This window comes from Coturnix japonica, chromosome 5, assembly GCF_001577835.2.
Source record: "Coturnix japonica isolate 7356 chromosome 5, Coturnix japonica 2.1, whole genome shotgun sequence".
NCBI classification, from domain to species: domain Eukaryota; kingdom Metazoa; phylum Chordata; class Aves; order Galliformes; family Phasianidae; genus Coturnix; species Coturnix japonica.
The window spans coordinates 9,926,614-9,946,937 of record NC_029520.1 but is presented as its reverse complement, the minus strand read 5'-3'; positions in this window follow the sequence as shown (position 1 = coordinate 9,946,937).

Sequence of the window (20,324 nt, the reverse complement as noted above, 5' to 3'; positions counted from 1 at the left end):
TACAACATGTGAGTCAACATTGATATACTTTGTTACTGCAGGTCAGAACAGCTTCACCCTGGAAGATAAATCGCAGAAATAAATAAATCCAGCACTTGCAATGTACAGAAGTAAGAAGATATGGAGGAGGTATGTCATTGGCTTTCCCATTTTTTCCTGCTTCTAATAAGGGGGAAAAAGCTTAAAATAAAGAGTATGCAACTTGCACGAGAAGAATTAGTAGTGAAAGAGGCCTAAACTGCAATGCAGCAGGAGTGCACAAAATACCTGAAATGAATTCAGCTAGTATTAGTGTTATGTATCTCTTAAAAGTCCAAGGCCTGGGTCCTGATCATGAATAAACAGGCTTTTAAAAGTATTCCAGGTAAACTAGCATCAGTGGTGGTACAGTTATGACCTGATCTCAAAGCTGTTTTAATTGTGGTTAATGTTATTAGTAAGAAAAACACTTCAAAAAATAATAAAAGGGGAATTCCCACTGCATGTATGTTTTGTGGTACAACTTGATATAGGGGTCCAAACGTGACTAAGAGCTGAATAGGCATGAAATGATCTGTCACCTAGCAGTGAGACTCTTCAGTTTTCAAAGTTAAACATGTGGTAAGGAGAGAAAAAACTATTTACCCATCTACAACTGAAGCAGGATTGGTTTTTGTTTGTCCTTGTTTTGTTTTCCTTATTTATAGCTAAAAGCCATGAAATCTTGGCACAGGGAAGGGGAAAAAAATTTCTTTTTAAAATTTTGTGATTTAGTGTGAGTTCTAAAGTCAATATGATGTATCACTGATGTGAAATCAAGCCTGACTCTCTCAAAGGAGGCAAGTAGAGACCGGTTTGCTGTAAAACAAAGTCAGGAGGAAGCTGAACACCAGGAGGGTGAAGATACTTTTCTTATTCTCACAGCAGAAAAAAAATGCACTAGCAATTACGACTGTTGAAGTTTCTTCTTACTCATAAGCAGTCTGGACAGAGCCCAAGGTGAGAGATGCAGGGACACATAATAAGACAAATGAGAATATGACTTACAAAGATAGGGAACTATTTAGATCTGTGGACAAACTACACTGAATCCTAATTTTTTAAGAGATTCATCTGCAGTGTGTACCTGCTTATTTATGACAGGCTTCTGGCTAGCTTTTTGACAGCAGCTCAACTCTGTGTATGAACCTAAGTCAGATGTCTGAATATTAAGTTCACTTAAATATATATGTATATATTCCATCCCACCTGTGAAGATTTGTATAATTACATGTCAAAACCTTCTTGTCTTCTCATGAAGAAATCATGCAAGTAGCTGTGCCAGCATTAGTGATGGTACAGTGGATTTAAGCTATTCCCAGCTACCCTTACAACTGCAGGAATTAATATGGCACGTTACCTTTGTGTTCTGCATTGTCAAAGGTGTGGTCTTAAAAACAAATACGCATGACAAACTTGAAACATGGAATCTCATAGGTGGCTTTCTTGGCTGGCCAATTATTTTGGATTTCACAAGGAAGTAGCAGCAAATGATTCTTCATGCAATGAGGCCTGGTTTAGTTTCTGGAATGGGCAACACATTCATGAGGTCTGGTACTTCCTCTAACCACTTATTTTCTACTTTAGCATCTTAATCCACTCCCTTATTCATAAGGTATGTAGTGCAAATGTATATGACTTCCCTCTAGTGGTCACCGTGGCACAGTTTAAAGTCTTTCTGCTGAAAGCAAATGGGGAGAGGGGTCCTCATCTCAAATCACAGGCAGGTTTTACTGCTGGTAATGCTGGGAAGCAGCATTTGCCTGACTGCACTGTCGATCATGTTGCAGCACTGGCAGTAGTTCTTTTCTGTTATTGGTTCTAACACCTTAAAGTATTTATGTAATGTATAGCTCTGCATGAATACTATAGAACTCTAGAAGTGCACACAGACAAGCTCAGTTCTTTAGCTGGTGTAAATTATTATCAGTACCACTGACCTCACAGACCACGTTATTTGAAGTGAAAACTTACCCAGCTTTGTGGTTTTTTTGCTGAAAGGAACTCCTCTTGTCCAGTAAATACGTAGACTTCCTTTTAGAACAAAGGTGCCAGTAAATTCATACATTTGGTTTATTTGTTTTAAAATTTTAATGGCTGTTACCCGCAGTTCCCTGAAGTACTTCAGAATCATGTGTGTCCTTTCATCATGAATTTGTTAATCATGTGGTAACACACTGAAGAAGACTTAAACAAAGGCAGTTGAGCCTTCCTGGTAGTATGAATGGCAAAGCTGTAAGCCATTCTCTTGGTCCTAATTCCATAAATAAGTAGTGGAGTGGCTTAGTGACTGCACCTTATGAACAGTTTGCATACATTATTCTGTGTAACTGTACATCTGGTGACAATAGAAAACATGGTACATAAACAGGCACAGCCAGGGTTACAGACAATGTATTCAGGTAATCGCTGTATTGAAGCTTTTGCAGTTCCCCATAAAAGCTAGACTATACTGGTACAAGAAAAAGCTCTAACAGCTTTCTAGGACAGATGAGAAGTCAAAAGTCAGTAACAAACTGGGTTTACCATTTTGGGGAAGAACAGGTCAAAGCTATGGGACAGAATTGCATCAGAGGGCTTTCTTACTTCCCTTCAACTTCTACAGTCTGGAAGTAATAAGATTTTAGCTTTCTTTTATCTTTGTCTGTGGAGACCATAGTTCTTTTAACTGTGCTATGCATCTCAGTACCCAACTTTGTGATCTAAAGGAAAATATTCCTTTCAGCCAACCAAAGATACAGGATAGTTGACAACATGAGGACAAAGAACCGAAATGAGAAATAATCACCTGAAAATAATTGCAGTGAAAACATTTTTTTTATGCTGTGGTATCCATTCACAGTAGTGTCCACCTTGCTAAAAGTGGTATTTTGTTCACAGAAAAATCAATTTCTGAGAAACTTGGATTGCTGGGGAGCTAGAAGTTCTGCTTACAATGTATACAGGTGTTTCATGGGGCGCGTTATACTGTGTAAGTCAGGCTGAGGGATGAACATTACAATGCATATTTTTAAAAGAAGTCTGTTACTTATATATAATGACATCTTATGTCTAATGACAGTTTTAGGACAGGGAGGTGCAGGTGGTGTATGGTGGCAAGTCTGATGTTTGAGCTGTAGATGGTGGTGTTGCTTTATGGGAATTCAGTGAAAATGGGTGACTTGAAAGGGATGTAAATAGAGGCTAACAGGGGTAAGAGTGGCTAATAAATTTTCTTTGGTTGCTTGACAGCAGTCACCTTTCTTCATCTCCAACACACTTATGCAGCATATAAGAAATGTGAGCAAGTTTGAATGCTTTACTTTCCAGTATGATTTACCAACAGAGTAGAGGAGCAATTCTAGCATGAGTAGAAAGATCCCTGTCAAATCCCATCTAGAGATTTTCTCTGTCAGTACAGCGCTTAATGATGATTCTTGTTATTTTGCCTTTTTAATGTAAACTGTCATACTTCATTTAGGTGGTGGTTTAGATTTCAAAGTATCTTTCAGAGTAGCCTTGGGTTTGGTTTCAGACAACAAGTAGGCAATTTGTAGGTAGTCTAATCTAATACCCAACACAATCAACTCATTTGGATTTGGCATTTGCGTGAATCCCATTGACTTAATATTTGCATACAAACAGTTTTAGTCTCTCCATGAACCTGTGCTCTGATCTCACTTAAGGTAATTTTGACATACTTTGTGGAGTAGAACTGGTCTGTAAAAATGTCTGACTTCATCAGTAACCGGTTTCCACTGATCTACATGGCAGAAAAGGAGGCAAGAACTGAAGCCCCTGTGTTTGCTACTGGAAATAAATGCTATTTCCAGCTACAGTCCACAGACTGGTACTGAAATGGCTTGTTTGTAGACAATCAAATGAGGGAAATTCCAGAGTGGACTGGAGTCCCTTGGTATGTCTAGGAAGATTGTCACCTTCATTGTTCTTTAGTCTGAAGGCACCTTAAAGAGAAACTGTGTGAGAAGGGTGAAGTTAGAGACTTCGATGGTGAGAAAATGCTCAGAATCCAGAGAATCAGGGATACAAATTCAGTAATGCATTGAAGTATGAACTTTGAACAAAGTGCTTAAAGAAATTTCTTAGAGCAGTTTCCAGACAGGGACAGTACTTAGATGTCATTCCTGAAACATTACTTTCAGATGTGGTGCTTAACCTAGGTTTTACCTCCTTCATAATGCTCTGAGAAAGCCTGCATTGCTCCCAGCTCTTCTGGGGATACAGAAAAGACAATGTGGATATTCGCACGAGGATCTGTCTCTTAGGCTGTGATTTTCTTTTTTTCTCCCCCGATGTCAGAGCTTGCTGTGTCCTCCTGGCAGTCACTTTTCAGCTTAATCATCACTTAAATTGCAAGTTTGTTCCTCTCCTGAGTCTTCATGCAAATAAACACTTTTACAGTTGCTTTTCCCTGCTCAGACTAAGACACTTAAATTCCTCCTTTGCTTGATCTCCTCAATTGCTGACACATGCTAACTTAAATCAAGCTTGTCACTAGCCTGAATAATCATAACAATTGCTGACCTTCGTTTAATGTCTTCAAAGAGAGGATTTTACTAATTTTGCTATCTGAAAGGTTGGAAGTGTCTATGTTATTTGTTAGGATGGTTATTCAAGTCCATTTCAGAAGTGTCACAGATGATAGATCTCTGGTAGAATCCTGTTTTTAATTAATTTAACTTAATCTACTTAATGGATTTACTTGTAAGTTACCAGAAAATTCATTCAGAGCTTATGTGTTGTAAGTTTGGGATGATACGTGGAGTCTTTTTACACACTGCGTAGAGGCTGAGTCCTTATTTTTTAAAAATAGCACTGTTAGGATTGTACTGAGCAGTGTATTTGCAGTGTATCCTACAAATAGCACTAGATCCATCATAAGTTTGCAAAGCCAGATGGCTTAAATTTGCAAAGTTCCTGAATTTAAGCTGATTATATTATAACACAATCCCAATTCAGAATTTTTTTAAGTGACCATAACAATTTCAGTGCTAGAGTATTTACTTCTAGCTAACAAACATTATTTTTATTCTCATTGCTCACAGGTCAGAAAGTTGGGTATTTACTGAATATTAATCAAATCCTTTTAAGAATACAATTATTAATTTCCCTTTAGGTTTTGCTGTCTATGGCACTCATTATAGTACCGTGCCAGTATTTCACACTTTCCTCCAGCAGCATTTATTTTTATTCACATTCTCCAGATGGAAACTGAGACAGAGTGATTTAGATGCAAATTGTTTATTCATTTTGTGTTGGGCTTTATAAATTAAATAGTTTTCACTGATGCTAATTTTAGCTGCAAGTACTTAGCACATCTGATCAGATATTTAAGAAGTAGGAAGTAATTTATGAACCCACATCAAACATGTGACTTCTTATCTTGCAGTATGCTATCTGAGGACTGTTATGCAGAAAAAGAATATGGTTTTCTGGGGTATTCTTCATTTCCTTAAACATGAGCCCATTCCCTCGTTTTTGTTATATCCACTACTTGCTGTCCAGCCTAGGAAGCAAATGGAGGAATACTATGAGGGGAAAAAAGGATAAGCCATGAAATTCAAACTGGCATATACATGAAGAACAGAAGAATTGCATTTACTTGTAAAGAACATAGAGGGATTATTTATTAAAGCTATTAAAATAAGACAGAATTCTTAACTCACCTGCTACTGTAGTAAAGGGTTTCAAGTTGAATGAGAACAAGCGGTGTGCCCAGGCATCCCAAAAAGCCAACTGTACCTAGGGTACACCAGGCCCAGAACTGCCACTAGGCAAGGGAAAGAGTCGTCCCATTTTGCTGGGCCTCACCTCCAGCACTAGGTGCATTTTGGATGCCTCAATAGAAGAGGGACATAAAACTGTTAGAGAGCTTCTGAAGGAGGGCTGCAAATATGGTGAAACTGCTAGAGTTCAAGGAGTGTTTGGACAATGCTGGTACACATAGGATTTGAATTTTGGGTGGTCCTGAGTGGAGCTAGCAGTTGGACTCAGTGGTCCTTGGGGGTACCCCCACAAATCAGGGCATTCTGTGGCTGGTGAGCTGAATTGCCATAAAGTCTGCTTGAATTAGTATTAAATGTTCTTTGAAGTAAATTAATTGATTTGCTTAATTTAGCTTTGTTCTGTCAGGGAGAACTTAGCCCAAGAAGGCTCAGCTCTTGACTACCACGATATTCAGAGGAGCACTGAATGTCCAGGTAGACTACAGGTGGGATTAAGGCTGATTGGAGAAGAAAGGTGGAACAGTTTCTGTGTTGCTGTGACAATGGGAACTATGTGTTAGTGGAAAGCAGGATAGATCTAAGTAAAATATACTTAATTCAAACAACAGCAACAAAATCCCAAACAGTAAGTTAAAATACAAAGTACTTGAATGCTGCAGTGGTGGGGACTGCTGGTTTTCTTTTCCATTTTGCATTTGAGTTCAACAAGGAAAAGTTGAAGAAAAACTGAGACAAAAGTGATTGGGTGTGAAAATAAATGGCACTGTGCATTCTCATCTGATTGCTAATAGTTTATATCAAAGCCTAATATTGTTTATACTCAAGTGAGATGTGGTTTAATATTGCATGCAATTTTAGTATGACTGACTTTGTACTTGCTTGTTTAATGAAACATGAATCTTCAGACCTTTTCCTATGTTTCTTCTTCTGAGAAAGCTCTATGAAGTGGAAGGTGAATATTCCCAATCATATAATGGGATCACTTATTTGTTTAATTTTTTTTTTCAGAATTAGAAATATTACATATCAAACTCTATATCAAAGACAATGTGGGGGTGCAAGTAGTCATAGTAAAAAGCTCTTCAGATGAAAGTAATAGGCAAACACTGAGCAATTATGCAAAGTATTCAAGATCTGTATAATTCATTGCATGGAAATCATGCTTCCTTAGCTCTACTTTCTTTATTAAAATATTATTCTACACAGAAATTGCCAACATAAAAGTAGTTAGAATTTTGCTATTGCTGTCCTTTTCAGTGGGTGTGATCTGGATCCACAGAAGTTAAATGGGATTTTTTCGTGTGAAAATGGATTGGGCCCAGTGTACTGACTGGTCCCGTAGCTTGCACATTTCAATACAAACAAGCCAAACGAAGCAGTCTGTATACCCCATTCTCCTGTTTATTATCTGTAAGGATGGTGCTTTCAGTATGGCAAGATTCAAAACTCCCTAGAATAGGTCTAAGGAATATCTCAAGGTTAGTATACCACCATAAGGAACCAGTTTGGTCACCCAGCTGTTTTCTACAGTTGCAGAATGCCCCCAGTGTTGTAGCTTATCCTAGAAATTGTGGCAGGGCAAGCCATACTTGTTTTCCATGGGAAGAGGGACTTGGTACGAAGCTGAAGGCAGCTGTGGCCACAAGATGTTTATGTATATGGCAGGAGATCTCATGATTTCTGTATGAAATCCAAGTGCAGCAGAAATGGATGCAAGTTCATAAATGCTGCTGTGCAGAGAGGCTTATGTGCTGCTGTTTGTTCCTATCCTAGGGACTACAGGTATTTATAGTTTGTAGTAAAACTGCTCTAACTGATTCCTTTTTCTTCTACTAAGTGCGGACGCGGACCAGGCATCTGCAGCCCTTACCCTATCCCTGTGGAAGACATTCAACCCATGACCTATTTTATTTATACTCTAACAATTCCTTATGAAGCACCCCTAGAAATCTCCATCAGGACAGCTGCAAAGGAGTCCCTCGGGTAACCATATCCCATAAATTTAGAGATTCTCAGATTGATTCTAACTTTTATTTTTTTAATTCCATCTAAAAACCCAGTGGCAGCTGCTACAGATCCAGAATTATTGGTATAATATTTTTTATCATGATGCTACTTTGAAAATTGTTTGTGGACTTCATGCTTTGCTTCGGTTTCCCAGGGGCATTAAGGTAAAGCCCTGTGTAAAGGGTAATGCAGCTAAGCAATCTGGAAGTGATAGAAGCAGGGATTACTATGGCAGGGATTACCTCTGAAAGAGTCACACTCTTCATCCATATTTTTATCTATATCACATGATAATAAATCTGATTGAGAAAAGCTTTAGCATCTTTCTATTTTACCTAAGCAGTAGGATTCAGCTGGCATCTTTCCAAGCTAACGAAGCCATCATGTGGGACACTTTCACGGTGGCAATGCTGTGCTAGGAATCTGGCACAGCCCTTAAGTGGTGTAAATCACCTCTGTTATCTTCTCCCTAAATTGCTAAGTACTGTCATTCTCAAAGCCTCCAATAGCTTCAGGAATCAAGCTACCATCCTCAACTTTATATGTCTGCTTCGGGACAAAATGAAAGTGCTTCTCTTAATGCCTATAAATCCCTTGTCCTCACCCTGCTCATTATTACAACGACTTGAAATTCAGCCAGAATGCTTAAGTAACTGAAGAATAATCTCCAGAGTTTAAGAGATCTGCATCAAAAACAATAGGCAAGTGATCCCTAGAGTAAGGGGCTTTGTGATCCTTCTTTAGCTTATGCAAGTCCACAGCAGCTTCACAGAAGTTACAACAGCTGAAGAATCAACTGAGAAAAGCTTCCAGCTCTATAATTATTGCTAATTGAGTCTTTTAAAATGAGGATTTTCAAATGTAGAGGGGGAATTTGAATGCGGATGGAAGGGAATTGAGTTTTCTCACATAAGGCTGGCTTATCCTTCCTGTTTTCTTTTGATCTGCCCTTGCATTCTGTTGCTGTTTTTTGGTTTTTTGTGTTTTTTTTCCTTTCCACTCTCTTCCCATATGGGGGAAAAGATTTGGGCATTAGTCTTTTAACCAGGACACTGTAAATTCTAGAAACGATGGGGCACAGACAACTTTTTTTCCCTATAAAATGAGAGCTTTTTCAAGTTTCATCAAGTACTAAACCAGCTTCGGAGATACCAGTGCTATTTCTACAGACAAGCAACTGGTTGCCCCTTTCTTGGTAGTTAGCTGTTTCACTATTTCTCTGCTGAGCTGAGCAGATCCCTAAGTCCTGGATTTGCCCAGGTGAAAGACTATATCACAAGTAAGTGGTACTACAATTACAACATTTTCTTCTCTTCCCTTCTCAGCTTTCAGACATGCTTTCTACACAACCTCCTTTAGCTTTCAAAGTCTGCTGATATTTTTGCTTCTGTTTTAAGTAGAGCAGCCCTAAGCATCTTTCTTTCCATAACTCATTTATTTCTTAAGCAGACAGATTTCTTTCCCCCGGATCTTTTCTAGGCTTCATTTTCTGTCTGTCATGGCTTTCATTCAGCCTACGTGACAAATACTCTCTTGCTGTGCTCCCCAAAATCTGGCTTTTGATCCAGTGCTCAGCCATGTCACCTCTGGGCTTCCAGTCCTGTAACTTCGAAGATACAGCATGCAGCAAGCACAACTAAGAATAATCCTTAAAATGGGCTAGATAATTCTTCTCACTATTTTCCCCCAAGGCAAACACATTGATATTTTAAGTCATATTCTGTATATAGATAGATATATTTAAAAATACGCTGATTCTCACCTGTCAAGTTTCTGCTGGCTAGTAGTATGAGTCCTTCCGAAGGCAAAAACTGGGGCAGAATTTGCTCCTGTTGCTGAAAATTTTCAGTGGTTTTGATTCTGAGTAATGGCAGGGAAAATCATTCTTCTTTTATATAAGCGAAACTTAACTGCTCTCAAAGGAAAATTATTAATCCTGAAACAAACTAATCTTATGCTAGTGTAAGTAACTAGCATAAAGATACTCTCTGAGGCCAGTGGAGTTACGAAAATGCATTAGGAAACTCCTAAGGCAGGAATCCCCAGTAATAAGGTGAAAATAGGGGCTAGGAGTCTGCCTCCTCACGTCATGCAGTTGGCATTTCTGAACTTGCTAGCTTGGGGAGCAATGAGAGGAGCTGGGAGGGCTGTGCTATATTCCATAGTAGGTGACAATGAGGAGATTGTTTCACTTCCATGAGCCAACACTTCCTTTTTCACCTTTGGTTTTGTTGGTCTGTAAATTCTTTGATCTCAAGGAGCCTTCTAAGTAGTGCCATAATGTAAGTTATAGCAAACCAAATCATAGAGAAGTCTAACTAAAAAAAAAAAGGGGAGGTGGGAAGGGGTTTACACACATAGGAATTCCTTCAGAGAAATACGAATTATCAAGGCATGGCTTATTAGCACTGGGGTTACATGACTCTAGAGCAATGAGGCTGTTTTGTTACCCCAGGACTCATTTGTCACCAACAGTCACAATGGTTTCTTAAGATGACAAGAGATCAGTCTATCAAACTTGCAATTAAGGATTAAAAAAAAGAAGCTTGATGAAAATATTTGACCTTAATTTAAAAAATTAGCGCTGTGGCAAAAAGCAAACGGAGTGCATTTTCAGTTTAATTAAAATGCCACAATTACAATGTAAATAATTACGTTTTATTAATCATCAGCATTCATGCTTGAGACTGCAATGATATAAAGATAATTAAGTTGCTGGTGCTGAGGTTGGTGCCTTAATAATTACATAGTAGTTAATATAGAATGCTAACTAAAACTGGGAACTTCTGCATGGCAATTATGTTATCTAAGGCTGCTAATTAGTCATGTTAATTTAGAATTACTTCAGTTTCCTGTGTAGACTAGGCTTGCTAAACTGCAAGTGCCTGTTGTCACTTCTGTCTGATGTAACAGAACTGTTTGGTCTTCTCTTTGTCTTTCTGTTGAAATGTATGCGGAGATGTTTCTCATCATCAAAGTGGTCTGTACATGAGACAGATCTGACAGAATCTTATTCTGAGACTGTTATTTGTCTGGGATGTGCACTTGCCAGTGTGTTCATAGCTCAGGATGTGTAATCGTTACAAGGATCCTTTTGCTTGTTAATGTCAAGGCAGAGTCCACTTTTTCCAAGTTGTTCATGTTAGTCCTATTTCAAAGATAGAAAAAAAATAAGGCTATTTTAAGGAGCGTAACAGGAATGATAACGTGAAACTACATTGAGCAGGGGATAGATCAGAGACAGAAAATAAAAGACATAGGCAACTCCTGTGTGAACTCATAATTCTGAGGTCTGTGTTTTAAGGTCTGGACTCCTGAGTCAAGATATGGGCAAGGAGCTGTGAAGCCTGAAATGCGAAATCAGTTGAGCTAACAGTAGTGTAAAGCAGACATTGAAAATAGCTTGAGCACACAGGGTCTCACAGGCAAAAAGAAACAGTAAATATGCTGCAAGGGAAAGTGAACTGGTCAAAAGGCCACACCTGTCAATTTCTTATTCTCCAGAAATGTGGAAATACAGTTGAGGAGGATAAACAAGTGATTTTCCTGTTTGTGTAAACAGTGACTGCCAGGAATAAAATGGACATGAGATGGAATAAAATAGAGGTGTGGGCTTTTTTCAGATGATTCATCTGATGGTTTAACTGTCACTGTCTTTACTAAAATGAGGCAGAAGGTTTTAACTGTGAAATGACACTATTTATGAAAGCAAGGTATACCAGGGAGCTGTTCTAATCAGAGAATTATATATATGTATATATGTGTGTGTGTATATATATATATATATGTATGTGTATATATATATGAAAAATATATATATGTGAAAGAAGAACAGTAAGTTGTTTTTTGATTGGGCTCTGGCAGATAAGTCAACTTATAATTTTGAAAGGTCCTTGGAAAGGAATCAGGTTATAGTGGGGGACTTAAGTTTTGTAGGATGTTTCTCACATAGAGGAGAGACAGCACTGCAGTCCCTTTGGGATGCCTCTACACAGGCTGGATAGAGATCTTGGAGTGTGCTTTGGAGAAGGTGACCAGGGTAATGGAGGAACTGGATCTTCATCTGTTTTGGATGATGGGAGACCATTGGGCAATGCAGGAGGAGGAGCGCAGTAAAACCCTTATTGGCACATGTCAGCATGAGATGCACCTGCATTAGAAAGTGGCTGGAAGATGGTAAGTTGATGTCCTCAGCAACTTTTATCTCATTACAGGGTTGCTGTCCCCCAGTTTGTGAATGGAGGGACATACCTTATTTGATCCTTCCCATTAGGTTTTTGAAGATACTGAGATCTCCTGTTTGCTTTTACTTTCTCTGACTAACGAACTTGTTTATGGTATCCACGTTTATCTGCTAAGATCCACATCAGCACTTGGCTCCTACATCAGCTAAAAGCCTTGGGATTATGGTCTGATTTCTAAACTCCAGACAATCTCCTCACATCTGTAGAGAAACAATCTGAGCGTGGCCAATGCAAAGCTGCAGGGAACATGTCTTTTCTCCTTTCAGAGTAAGGGACACAAATCAGGACTTACTGAAGTATTATTGCAGTATCAAAAGCTTTATACCTTGATCTATGTATTCCTTTACTTTAACAGAAGTTTATATTTTATGTTTAATACTTCTGATGTGAGAATAAGTTTCTAAAATGTTGCTCAGAGTTTGTTTTAAAAGGCACTGTGGTTGTGGGGAGTCTTCAGTGATTAAAAGAACAAAAGAGAACAATGCTCTTCACTCTTCACTCAGGCTTTATGCATGCAGGAGCTACTTTTAATATCAAATTAATGCATATGGGGGGACAGAGTTCACTTTAGAAGTCATCAGAACTTGGAAATCATATTTTGTTTTTCTAAGAATGTTCCCTGGGTAGAAGCATGGAACGTAATCCTGGCATTATATTTGTGGATTTGCCTCTGAAGTTGTTTTTTCACAGAGTAGAAGTATTTGTCAAAGAGCAGACGCTGCTCAAAGGGGTGGACTTCAGTTTGCTGTGGACCATTTCAGACCTCAGTTTAACTTTTCCTGAGTATCCATAGCTCTGGAGGCAGTGAGACCATTCATTTGAGAAGCTCAGTAATTACCGTTACCCCAGTTTTGCAGAACATGTGGATAAAAAGACAGCCTGAAAAACTCACTTATTCTGTCCTCTGGATCTGTTTCACCTCCAGAGTTCCATGAATACTAGAGTGAAGTTAAGTGCCCCGTGTTCTTAGGTACCTAGAAAATGCTCCTGGTCATCGGTAGTTTCCCTTGCAGCATCACAAAGCCTTTTGTAAATGTAAGCTAATTACATCATCCTAGGAAGACGGATATCACAACTGCAGATTCACCAACGAGGGAAACAAGGTTCAGGAAGGTTAAATAAATTTGTTAACAGGAAGTTTGTGGTTAAGATACAGACTCTAGAAATCTTTAACAAGTTTCTCATGCTCTAACTGCTGGGCTGTTCCTCTGAAGGAAATCTCCCCTGAGGAACTGCTGCTTTACAACAGCTCTCCTAGCAAACTGCTGCAGACCTTCAGGTCTCTGTCTGAGTTTGTGTGGTTATTTTCATTGTCTGTGATAGTGTCATCAGGTCTAGTCCATGCTTTTGATCTTCAGGTACAAGCAGAAGGGTCTGTTTTAGGAAACTCACCTGTCATTTGTTAGTTGTGTGTGTACTACCATGGATACCAGCTAAGAAATCTCCAGGTGAGTCACCTGAAATGCAGACCCTGTGTGGAAGCTCTGTCTAGGAATTTGGAATGCAAAACACTCCAGGGCCTGAACTGCCCTGATAGTAAAGGCATTTCCAAATGCCTGAGATATGCCACTGTGTAAGAGCAGTTGGCACAATTCAGCTGATGTGCCACAAAGTCATGCCTGGCTTGGTTCAGTACATTCAGCTCTATAAAGCCCCAACAGAACACACACTGGGTTATTTTGAAAATTTGGTCTTTTTCTGAAGACAAGTCAGCTTGCATCTGCTTCCCCTTCAAATCCCCCCAAAGTACAGACATCTGGACTTTCTCAAAAGCAATTTGGCATCCAGCTCCAAACATTTCTCAAGATCTTCTCCACAAACCCTTAGAAAGACAGGTTCTTGTGCTCATAATGTTCTCTGTATATTGAAATCAGTGGAATTACACCACTGTAAGGTAGAAGTAGGGGGAGGAAATGGCCCCGTGAGAGGCCCTTCTGGATCGCAGTGGTGAAAATGAAGCCGTTAATCATCACGCTGCATGGTGATGAGACTGCTGCCAGGCTAATAAATACTCTGATTCGGCATGGTGTGGGTACAAAACCAGATGTGTTCTTGTCTGCAAAGACAGCAGAGGGATTTCAAGGTCTACAGTGGGTCTACTGGAGACAGACGAACTATTAACAGTGTTAGCAATTTGAATAGTCAAATTGATGAGGGGCTCAGGGAAAATGTCAGTAAATTAGAAAGCATTAGAGGTGTTTTGAAGAGCATTAAGGTTGAGAATTTTGTTAAAGGACACGTTACGAAGATGACTGAACCCTGTTTGATATTATAAAATGTCTTTCAATTTCTCTTGATAGGAAGAACAAGGTCATACACGTGTCTGTAAGTGCATGCACACTCACATGCACTGACAAGCTTTTAAAAGAGCAAAGTTTCAGACAAACAAAATGAGAGCAAGAATTCGAGCAGGATGGGGAATTGAAACAGAAGCTTTTAATTGCTTCGTGATTGCTTGGGTCAAGTGTTGAATATGATAAAAGGGAAAGCAGAACAACATGATTCTGTGTTTGATTCTCTCTTCTGCTGTTCTCTGACTGGATATGGTGAAGGACTGAGGAGGTGGGTAGAGGAGAATCAGCTCTGGAGATAGAGGAGAAAAAATGCTTCCTCAAGACTTTCTAGATTTGTGGATAAAAAGTTTGAAATGTATTAAGTATTTTTTGGGGAAAAAAGTTTCAGTCTTTTGTTCTAGCAATTCCAGTAGATGAACTGATGTCAAATGCAGGTATTTATTCTCTAATTTTATGACAAGTCATTGAGGTCCAAGGAGCGCCTTCTTTTCTGTTTTGAAAGCTGAACCCTTTTATCCATTGTATTATTCATACTTACGTCTTATAGGAGTTTGTCTTTCTCTCCTGCATGAGAACAACCACAATGACACATACAACACAGGCAGGGAGGAGGCTGCGCTTTTGAAACAGCCGCATGGAGTCTTTAAGAAGCATCCTAAAGCCATGTGAGGAGTCATTAGCAGGGTTTTTCAGTGATTATCACTCTCTTCAGTCTCCCTTGGGTTTTATGTAGCTGGTGGAGTGCTACTTTAGCGAACCTTCGCTGTGATGAGCAAATCCTGTACAAGTGAAAATGAGTTGGGCCGTAACCTCACGTCCTCCTAACTATGTTTTCCTTCCATAGATATTCACTGCACGTTTCTGGAACTCCTCTCTCTCCCCGCAGCCGTCTTAGTGAGATGCTTTAAAAGGCCATTGTTCAAAGAAATCTTAATAGAAGTGAGTCACTTTACATGCAGAGCTGCTGCATGTCCCAAACTTACTGAAAACAATATGGATTTTGCACACCAAAAACAAGGCTGATAAATTCAGTCTTTACAGTGCAAAACTTAGCACAGTCTTCTATGCTCCTGTTGCCCCATTTCCCCTACAGGGTGAACGGACAGTCTTGTTCAGGAGGCAGTTTTTTTGAGGGCAGTTGAAGTTGCCTTTATTGATACATCTGATATCCCTACAGGGATCTAATTTGCAGCATGGGACTTTGTAATTTCATGCTAGAACAGCATAAAATGGAAGAATAACTCATCCAAGAGGAGGGGTTTATATAACAGTAGTGAAGGAGAATCTGCAGGGATAGTGAAGATCTTTTGGAAAGTCATGTTACTGGTTCTGCAGTGCTGTACACCTGCTAATTGGTTTCAAACAACAGGGACATACGTTACCAGCAAGCAAGAGAAAGACAGGAAGGAAAGTAGTGCATTATCAATACAGTTCACTGTCTAAACTCAATCAGATGAAAAAGTATATCACAGCTGAAGAAAATTCTCCTCTATTAATCAAGCTCATTAATGCCTGCTTTTCCTTCTCTTATTTTTCATAGTGTAACGAAACAGCAACAAAAACAGGATCTTTGACATCATTGGAGTACATCAGCAACTGAGAATGAAGGGTGAGATGCTTGGCACGGGGGTGCACACAGTCTGTTGCAGGTCTTTTCACACAGGGGCACAGGAGTGCATCGAAGATTTGGTGTGTGTGTTGATTTAATGTAAGCTCTGCCCTGGAACTGACACTTGGTAGAAAAGGCTAAAGAACTTCTGTCACACAAGAAAAGCTTTAATGAGTTGAACTGGGAAACCTCACTATTTTTTCCAATATGTGGGTGCTCTAAAATTGCCACAAACTGGTGAGGAGGCTCGACTTCTCCAGTCACACAAGCAACATGCATCTCTGATGTCATGGGCCAACATAATAAAATGGGAGGCATTACTTTTGGAGCAGCCCTCATAGATCAGCATGTGCAGCAAAAGCTCAACAGAATTCTCTGACTCAGACAAAGGAGACAAAAAAAAAAGCCCCTGCAGTTTGTGCTGATCTGAGTGAAAGTGGCAATGCGTAGTATGTGGTCCTGGAATGCCCATCCCTGCTGGTCTGCCAGCTTCTTTTACCACTTGCGAGTCTCACTGCATCCATCATTTTCCCAGACTTTAAGGAAGAACTTGGAGGAATTTAAAGATGTAGGAGAGTTTAGTGCCTTTTCTTAGGTTGGTTATTGAGGGCTTTCAGTATTGGACATTTATTTAGACAGTGCCTATTTATGCTTGGCTAAAATCTTTTGTTTGTATATTGAGAGACAACAGCCACAGGAACTTCTTTTAAATACAAGTGAATAAATAAATACCATTTTGTGGATGGAAAATTAAATCCTAAAGACCAACGTGGAAGCTGGCCAACTGGTAATCATGCTGAGCCTTCAGAATTATCCCTGGCATTTATGTACAAAGCAAGCAGATGAAGCTTGCCAGGCAGGAGCTAGCAAACAAGCAGAACTCTGAGCAAATATGATACAGGGAGAAAAAATAAATAAATAAAAATCTACAGCAGCAAAGGGAAAGCTGTAATTCCAGGGCATCGTTTTCAATGTTGTTATATGCAGCAGCTTGCAGTAGTGGCAGTGAAGAAAAATTCCAGAGATGAAAAGGCTGGAACAACCCCTTAATCTCTTTCGTGCCTGTCCTGTGTGACAAGAAAGTCTCCCTTTGAAATGAGAAGAGATACAGCCTATAAGAGGAAAGTTTGAGCATAAAGAGATTGGGCAACACTCAGAGGTAAGGTGAAGTCAGAACAAAGAAGGTTTCTGTTTAAGATGCTGAACTGTGACTCAGAGAAAGTGAATTTTCTTCCTGCCTCCTTCCTCCTTTTCCTCTGGCAACTCACTTAATCTCTGTATGTCAGTTCCCCAAGTGAATAATGAAGCAGCAATACTAAAAGAGCATCTCTTTTGATATTTGAGAGCATTTATTTGGTTTTGGTGGTGGTTTTTAGTTGTTTGTTGTTGTAGTTGTTGTTTTCTCACTTGAATCATTTTACAGAACAGAGGGAGGAAATGGTACGGTGTATAGCTATAGGAGTAGAGTGGAGGTGGGGAATGTACCCTCTCAAAAAAGAAGTGGTGATGAAAGGCTGAGAGTAGGAATCTCTTAACCAGGATTAACACCATCCATCAGAACATTTAATGCACATGTAAAAATGGAGAACACTTTGTACAATTAAGAGCTAATCTAAATAGAGACCTTTAAGTAATATTGTAATTAGATAATACTAATTGGGAGAGGTGAACTGCCTGAACGGGGACACTTGTGTCAGAGTGACTTGAACCATATTGCCCGGCAGTTCCTTGAGTACAGAGGCTGTGCCATGCCAGACTGATACTCTTTCATTTTTGTTGCCCATTGCCACAGTAAAAGCCAGGGAAGAACCAACTTTTCATTATGAACAAAGGTGAAAATGAAACATGACCACAAAAATCCATGGGAAGGGTCAATTGGGGTAGCTCGTCAGTGGGGTAGATAGCTCCGTTGCTCTTATTTTTCATCAGATCTTCTCCATCAGCTTCAGCTGCTGCCCTGTATGTGTAGCACGCTCCAGGTCTGAGGGTGGCATATATAAAACTCTAGATGTTTCTGTAGGAGCCAATGGCAGCGTTCCAGCTTGCAAGTCTATTTTTAATAAGGATTTTGACTTCATATAACACATAAAAATGTGGTGAACTCCGCACAGAACAGAAACATTTCACTGTTTTTGATAAATTGTTTCAATAATAGTATTTACAAGTGATACAGAAACAAGGTTTATCTCTTAAACTTTGCTTAAAGGACCAGAATGAGCCAAAAAAATAACATATGCAGAACTGCCCTTTCTACACTTTGCTGCCATTACGAATGACTTACAGAAGGCTCAGATAAACCTACAATATTTCTGTCTTTCCTATCTTCATTTTTAGGAAAAGAAAATTATATGCTTAATTTTCACACACACAAAAAAGCGAAGTTGTATTTTTAATTCAAACCTTTTATTTTCATGCTCTAAATGTAGATGTTAGACTCAATTCCTGCCTGGAAAACCTCTGTAGTTACAGTCAAGTGACAACACCTTTCCACTGAAGACACCACGTGCCAGAAACTGCTACACAATGCCATGAGCAGCAAAGAAGCTGAGCAGGAGGTGACTTGAAACAGGTATGTGAGTGTATGTGTTACATGGATGTGTTTTATCTGTACATTATATAATCCTTTCCTTTATTTGGATTTCAATATAACTTGAGCTGAAACCACATTTAAAACAGCCACTCATTGCTTTTAAATGTTAATTTCAATCGCCCGAAAATCTTACATATAATGATGAAGACTGGCTTTTAAAATCCTCCCTGTTTCATTTGTACCCCGATTCTGTTTGTTACTTCTTCTGGCATTCATTCTTTCCAGGCACATTCTTGCAGACAACTTGAGGTTTACATGGGATCCTGTGAAGATTCACCTGCACACCTACTTCTGCTCTGATCCCAATCACAAGGCCAATGCTTTAGTGAGTTAGTGATCAATGTGACTGTTAACCTGAGAAAGTGCAGGCCTGTGCTGTGCTGTCCTATCCTATACATACAGCTTGGTATTTAGACCTGTGTTGTGTTGTGAATATACTTTGGCAGCAGGGAGAACTTACCTTGCTAATTGTAATGAAGGAGCCTGTTGGCAGCTCCCACTTGGCACCAGTGATTAGGCCACCTGCACATCACGTATTTATCTTCTAGTGAAGCAACATGTTTATATGTGAATCTCCTTTTATTTGACAGTAGAAATCATGAATGTAATTGTTTTCTTCTACAGCAGCCCTGGAAAATCTCAAGAATATTGTACCAAATTGCCATTGAACCTCCCTGTGGGTAGGGTCTATAAGATATGTAATGTCCTCACTGGGGATCTATACAATGTTGTACAACCCATGGATATGATAGGGAGGGGAGCAGGTTTAAACTGAAAGTGGGTATTTAGATTGGATGTTAGGAATAAATTCTTTATTCAGAGAGTGATGATGCACTGGTATAGGCTGCCCAGAGAAGCTGCTAAATAATAGAATGCAGTGAGGTACACTCCCTAAATATCTGGTTTGTAATTTCTTCATTAAATTGCAGAATGTATATTACATCCTGCAGTAAGCATTGAAGATTTTGACCATGCTCTGACCTTTTGTGCTGAGCATTCTGTGCATGCTTATTGTCACAGAGATCTTGCCCCTAGAGGTGCAGATTTGTAGCATGCAAAAGGTATGTTTGTATCACCGTGTCTGGAAGTGACAAGGATGCATGGTGGGGTCAGCTTACTTACAAGATCACACAGCCTAAAGAAAGTCAACTTGGATCTACAGCAAGTCTAAGATGAATTACTACTCTTCCACTTACAGCAATTAGCTCTAAACACAAGACCAATACTTCATTAGAAGTTTCCTTTGTACACAGAAAATAAGCTGCTTCTTCACCCATATACTCAAGTGACTGAACACTGAGATGGCACCTTGCAGGATGACACCAAATGATCAATGAACAGAAATAGGAGTCCAAAACTACTTAGCTATTTGAAATATTCAGCTACAGATGCAGGCTTGTCTAGTCCAGATGTTTGAGAACACAGGCTACAGCCAACCTGGAATCTGCTTTACTTCAGGAAAGCCTCTGGTACCTAAACAGATTTGAGGCTGTTGGAAGACCATCTGTGTGTGCCCAAAGAAGGTTGAGATGTGATCCCAGAGAAATCAGAACCACTTTGTACTAGAATCCTTTCACTGCAGGCACAAAGTGTAATTGTGTCCCCAAACCTGTCACATTCAATAAGAAAGGCTGTGGAGGAAAGATGGAAATAGTACACAAGGCCACTGTATCATCTGAAAACAGGCTTCCTAAGGGAATGTTGGCTTAGGGTCTTTTTTGAGTAGATGGACTTTAGAGCTGACGAAGGTAACTAGGGTGTCAATGTGCTAATGAAGTTAGTTGTGAATTACTTGGAAAATAGTAAATTTCCTCACAAGATTTACAATTAAACATC